The sequence below is a fragment of the Rhinopithecus bieti genome, unplaced genomic scaffold, assembly GCF_001698545.2.
Source record: "Rhinopithecus bieti isolate Rb0 unplaced genomic scaffold, ASM169854v2 scaffold_39385, whole genome shotgun sequence".
NCBI classification, from domain to species: Eukaryota; Metazoa; Chordata; class Mammalia; order Primates; family Cercopithecidae; genus Rhinopithecus; species Rhinopithecus bieti.
In genome coordinates, this window is record NW_016816111.1 from 205,712 (window position 1) to 212,592 (window position 6,881).

Sequence of the window (6,881 nt, forward strand, 5' to 3'; positions counted from 1 at the left end):
CTCTTCCTTGAACATCAGGGCATTCTCTTTATGTTTTTCTTCTGTGCCATGAACTTCCTCCCCTTCCCAGTCTCTTGCCACTTCCTGAGTTTGTTTGGCTTAGTTTTCTCCAGCAGATAGAATCAGGGAAGGAGGAGTTGCTTGAGGGACTGGGGGTTTATGATCTTGGGTGGGGAACAGGGAATGGGAACTAGACAATATCCAACAGGAAGTGACTTTTTGCAGATCATCCAATCCTTTATTACTGCCCGTTCCCCTTCCAAGAAACACACGCACGTCCACACACACATGCACGCGCACACTAATTTTCCATAAAGAGAACAAGGCTATGCAGGCTCTTCTGTGAGGTCAGGAATTCTGAGAGGAGTAAATATTTATAATTAGCAACAAGGACACTAAAGTTCCTTAAGGTTTTCTCAATGCTGTTAATTTCTTCACTTGGTCTTTGCCTCCTCTTATTTTATTTTTATTTATTTTTTTATTTATTTATTTATTTATTTATTTATTTATTTATTTTTTGCTGAGGCTGTCTATGTTTCCATTTGTTTCAGGTGTGTTTGCAGTTGCTCATTGAAGCATTTTATTACAGCCATTTTAAATCTTTGTCAGCTAATCCTGACATCCCAGTCATCTCAGGGTTGGCATCTAGCAGTTATCCTTTGTCATTCAGTTTGAGATTTGCTGGTTCTTTATATGATTAATACTTTTTTATTGAAACCTGGACGTTTTGTATTATGTTATGAAATGCTGGGTCTCATTGAAACCTGTTTTTTGTTTGTTTGTTTGTTTGAGACTGAGTCTTGCTCTGTCACCCAGGCTGGAGTGCAGTGGCGTGATCTTGGCTTACTGCAACTTCCACCTCCCGGGTTCAAACCATTCTCCTGCCTCAGCCTCCGGAGTAGTTGGGACTACAGGGGCATGCTACCATGCCTGGCTAATTTTTGTATTTTTATTAGATTGGTGCAAAAGTAATTGCAGCTTTGCTATTAATGGCAAAAACCACAATTACTTTTGCGTCAACCTAACAGTAGAGACGGGCTTTCACCATGTTGCCCAGGCTGGTCTGGAACTCCTGGCCTCAAGTGATTCGTCTGCCTTGACTTCCCTAAGTGTTGGGATTACAGGTGTGAGCCACCACACCCGGCCTAAACTTGTTTTAGCTGGCCTCCTCTGACACCCCTCTGGCCGGGAGAGGGGTGGCACTGCCTCAGTACCACCAGGTGGAGGTAGAAGTCCAAGTTCCTCACTTTGCTTCTGTTGACACTTAAGAGGGGGATTCCCTGTTACTGCTAGACAGGGTGCAAGTTTCAGCTCCCCACGTGGTCTCCACTAACACTGCAAGGTCAGGGAGAGCACCTGCTGGGATGCAAGTTCTGGCTCCCTACTTGGCCTTCTCTGATACCACTCAGCTGGGGATGTTGGGACTCCTTGTTATTGCCTAGTGAGGGGGAGGTCTAGGCTCCCCATTCAGCCTTTGTGGCGTGGGTGGGTGGGGCTGCATGCTTTCCTGTGGCGTTTGGCTGCAGTAGGGTATTTATTGCCTAGGAACTTTCTGTCTTGCCAGGCCACCCTTTTCCTGGTCCTTCAGATAGCAGATTTTGTTGAGGTTTTTTTTTTTTTTTTTTTTTTTTTTGTAGTGGTTGTTGGCATTTCCAGATTGCCAGCTTCTCCAGTACCCTTTCTGGGATAATGAGACAAAAAGAAAGCCCAGGAGAGTCACCACCATCCTCAGTCCTGAGGTCCCTGGCCTGCTTGCCTTCTTTTCTCCACCTCTCAGAGTCTTCCCATGTCTGTCTTGTATGTGATGTCCCAGGTTTTTAGTTGTACTTAGCAGGAAGTATAGGAAAAAATATACCTACTCCCTCTTCCCACAAGTGGAAGTTCCTTAAAAAGAATTATGAGGCATAAGTTACGTAGAGTGACGTAGACCAGTCTTTCCAGACGTGTACCTGGGAACTACCACCCAGATTCCTAGCACCAGAGCAGGCTTCCTGTGAGGAGGGACACATTTTTATTTGCATCTTTAAAAAATCGGGCTGACTGCCAGGTGGAAAATGGATTGGTGGGAGGCAGGGGAGGGACTGATGGCCTGAGTGTTCTCAGACACCATCATCTGTCCCTGATGGCCTCTGTGGGTGGGGTGGGGTGGCCTGGGCTCCATGGTCACCTCCCTCCTCTTTGGCACTGGATCATCAGTCATGGTCAAGCAGTCCAGGGCTGCCTGATGTGGGTGGGGAACCTCTGCTCTTTCTGGCATCAGACTCAGTGTCAAGAAGCAGAAGCACATTTCAGCTTTTGTACACCCTCTTTCCTGACCTCTGGGGTCAGGTGTTAATTTCCTGTTGCCTAACTGTCCTCCACATTCATTTTGTCAGCAAACATGCTGTATTATGGATTGCTAAGGACATGACTGCTGTGGCTGCTTTGCTCTGCATGGCCCTGGATTATGGTGTTGTGATGGGGAGAGCAAATGGGGTTAGAGAGAGAGGAAGAAGAAACACTGTGTGTCTACAAGAGAAAGAGAGAGAGAAACAAATGCTAGAGACTAGATAGGAGATAGGCTTGGCTGCAGGTCACTTGGATAGCCTCAGTTTCCTCATCTGTAAAATGGAGCCAATATTTTCACCTTTAGAGAAATGTGGGAAGGATTGGAGATTCTGTTGTTAGAAGGATTCAGCTTATAGTAGGAGCCTAGTAAATAGACATGATCATTATTATCATTGTAATAAACTAATGGAAAACTGTACTTCTTTATCTGTTGGATATCTGTCCTCAGGCCTACTGTGTAAAAAGTCCTTCTGTAAGAATCTCTTGGATTTTCCTTTGACAAAAAAAAAGAGGAGAGGCCTTGAGGGGGGTGGTCTGAGATCCAAGTTGGGGCAGGGCTGATGCCTGGGGAGATCTGGGCACACTGAGGTAAGTGGCCCAGACTTGCTTCCAAGGCTGATTAACAGGCTAGCATTGGCCGGGCACGGTGGCTCATGCCTGTAATCCCAACACTTTGGGGGGCCTAGGCGGGCAGATCACGAGGTCAGGAGTTTGAGACCATCCTGGCCAACATGGTGAAACCCCATCTCTACTAAAAATACAAAAATTAGCTGGGTATGGTGGCGTGTGCCTGTAATCCCAGCTACTTGGGAGGCTGAGGCAGGAGAATCACTTGAACCAGGGAGTCGGAGGTTGCAGTGAGCCAAGATGGTGCCACTGCACTCCAGCCTGGGCAACACAGCGAGACTCCATCTCAAAAAACAAAAACAGACTAGCATTTATTGAGTGCCTACTGTTCACCAAGCTTTCTGCACTGACCCTACATGGGGGTAATTATATCTTCAGTTTTACTGCTGAGGTTTACTGCTGAGGAAACTGAGCTTGAGTGAGAAAAGTGACTCTGCCTAGTGAGTTAAGTGGAACCAGTATTTGAACCAAGGCCTGTTTGGTGCCAAAGCCTGGGTGCTGCCCAGGATGCACATAACCTTGCCAGTCAGGTTGAAAGATGGCGTAGGTCAGCGGGCCACCAGAGGCTTACATGGAGAGGCCTGGACTGCAGCGGGCCTCTGGCTCTATTCAGACTGGCCTTCTGCCTATCAAACCAGCTGCAAGGGGCTGCCTCTCACTCCAGAGGGGTCTATGGGGCCTGGATCCAGTTGGGCATAGTCTGTGGGGGGAAGTTTGCTCCACAGGGGCCAGTTGGCCACATCTGTCAACTTCCTGGCTGATTGCCTGGATACTCCAGTCCCAGGATCCTAATGGGCAGTCTGCAAGTTGGAATGGGGGTAGTACAGCGGAGGAGAGGGGTCTGGAGCCTGGTCTCAATTCTGACTTGGAGGAGAGGAGATGATGCATAATGGTAGGTTGGCTGCCAGCAGCCAGGGACTGCTAGCCAGTGTGGACATCCAGAAGGGTGCTCAAGGTGTCTTCTAACTTGACTCTTGTCACTTCCTTCTCCCCTGTTGTCCCCATCAGCTAGTGCCTCCCAACTTGTATGTCCTGCTTCAACCCTGCCTCTGAAGCCCACCTTCTTGTCCTCACCCTCCCACCCCCACCCCACTTCTTGTGCCCCATGCTTCATAACTCTGGAGAGGCAGCCCATATTTGAATTTCGTCTTTCCCACTTTTGTCAATAAATCTAGCAAATGTTTGTTGGGCTACCCCAGGCCTGACTGTTTTCACTGTTGAAGCTTCAAATGAGATAATGGTATGAGGTTTGGGGAAATAATTTAACTTCTCTAAGTCTCTGTTTTCTCATCTGTAAAATTGTGTGTGTGCGGGGTAGTGGGGGACTTATACCCACCTCAAGGGTTGTGAGGGTTAAAAAGTTGGGGCTCCAGCCTCCAGGTGCCTCCTGCCCCTCCTTCCTTACCCTCAGCTTCTTTCTCCCCTTTCTGATATCTTTACTGTGCCTACCTCTCGATGAGCATCTGAAAATTCTACAAGGCTCGGCACGGTGGCTCACGCCTGTAATTCCAGCACTTTGGGAGGCCAATGTCGGTGGATCACCTGATGTCAGGAGTTCAAGACCAGCCTGGCCAACATGGTGAAACCCCGTCTTTACTAAAAATTAGCTGGGCTTGGTGGCAGGCGCCTGTAATCCCAGCTACTTGGGAGGCTGACGCAGGAGAATTGCTTGAACCCGAGAGTCAGAGGTTGCAGTAAGCCAAGATGGTGCCACTGCACTCCAGCCTGGTGACAGAGCAAGACTCCATCTCAAAAAGATAAAATAAAATAAAACTGTTTTTGACATGGCAGATAGATAACCCAAAACTCCCTGAATAAAAGATAAAAATAATCCTTTAACATTTATAGCCAAAATTGGCAAAGATCAATATGTATGATTTTGCTCTGTGTTCACAAGATATCGTTAAATTATACTTACCCAAGTGGAAACGGGGTAAGAATAGTAATATGTGCTACAGTGCTATTTGTTATAGCAAAATGTTAGCAATGCTCTAGATGTCTGTCCCTAGAGGCCTAGCTCGAGGATGTGGTCAGTACTCAAAGGTGCCTAATGCAAAGTGGCCGTTGAAAGTAGCAAGGTGTCTCCTCCAATCTGTCCCAGTGGACGCTCAGAGTAATGGTTCAAGAACACAAATCTGTTCACATGTATCCCTGCTTAAAATAGTTTATGGCTCCACTGACATGCAGTGAAAATCCAAAAATCTGTCACATGGCCCTCCATCATCTGTCTGTTCCCTGCTGACTGACCTTGGTCCCCTCACCCTGCCTCTGTCCTTCCTTCTTGCCAGCGCTCACCCTGTGCTCCAGCTGCACCCACACTGAACCTGCCCTGTCCACTCACTGCCAGGCCTTTGCATATGCTGTGCCCTGTGTCTGCAGTCCCAGCCCCCAACAACGTTCACCCTGCTAACTCCCTTACCCTGTAAGACTGAGCCTTGCTGACTCCCGAGTCTGAGTGAGGGGCTTCCTCCGGGCTCCCACATTTCCCTGGGCAGCTCCTATACAGCAGGGGCTGTGCTATGAGGCAGCTGCTTCCTTGTCTGCACATAGTCTTTGAGCTCCTCGGGGCAGGGACCTGTCAAAAGACAAAATGACAATAAATTTAGTTTAAAGATCTAATTGGCTTTTATTTGAAATTTTAGAATTGGGCAACACCTCATTCTTATAAAATAGAATGATCATTTAACGAGCTGAACAGAGGAGATTGGCTTTCTAGGCAGAAAGGGTTGAAGTAAGCAGACAGAACAAAAAGCAGACTGATTTCAAAGTTGTTTTCCTTGTAAAGGTTAAAGCAGAGGGGACTTCCTGTCATGCTGGCTAAAAGTGGCCTGTTTGGGGATTTGGCTATTATCTCTCTGTGTCCTGATTTCTTGGAAGATCAGATAAACAATTTAGTTTTGGCTTTGTAGCATGGAACTTCAGCATGAGTGAATCCATTTTCATTTGGTCTGTTGGAGCTTATCCAGGAGCTCAATTCAGACCGATAACCCTCCTACAAATCTTATTTCACAGACCACATCTTGTGATTTGTTGTAGTCTCTGCATCCGGCATCACTCTTGGTACGTGCTTGGTATATAGGAGGCATTTCATAAGTTTGAACAGCAAAAGGGAGGAGAGAGAAGGATGTGGAAGGGTTCCTTGTAGAAATTCGGAGCCAACTTGGGCCTGGGTGATGGGTTTCAGGTAGGCAGGCAGAGACTGGCAAGGGCATTCCAGGCAAGGAGAGTGGCTGGGTCAAAGGTGTGGAGGTGTGAATGTTGGGAGACCACAGCACACAGCAGGCCAGAAACGAGGGGACAGCCCAGGATTGGGATTCAGGGCATTTTATTTCTTCCAGGGCTGTCATTGGAAGGTTTCCTTAGCTCTCTAAGCCTCAGTTTCCTCATTCAGAAAGCAGGGCTAATAGTCACTGTATTATGAGAATCAGTTGAGGTAGTAGGGCACATGACAACACATTGTGAACCCTAAATTGCTAAGCAAATGTTGGATAATTGTACTATTATTAATTGTTTCAGGATGCCTGGTACCAGATTGATGATGGGGGGCTTCAGAAGTAAAGCTGGGGAGCTCTGACTTCCTTCCAGCTGCTGATGGGAAGGCCTGGCCTCTGATGCTCACACAAGGGGATCTGGCACAGACACAGCCTTGGTGAGAGCAAGGAGGGCCACTGGGCCTGGGGGACAGGAGGAGGGCAGCCACAGGGAGTAGATGCTGCTGCACCTTGGGGCCAGGGTTAGGACCCAGATGGGGAAGGCAGCCATGTTGGCATGGACACCAGCTCACCACAGCCAGCAGCACCCAGAGGCCATTGGTTCAGCAGGACAGGAGGTGTCCCAAGCCCTGCAAGAAAGCAATATATGGGCATGGACTAACGGATGACACCAAGGGGAGGGCTTACACACCTCTCTGTGACTGGCCCGTCACC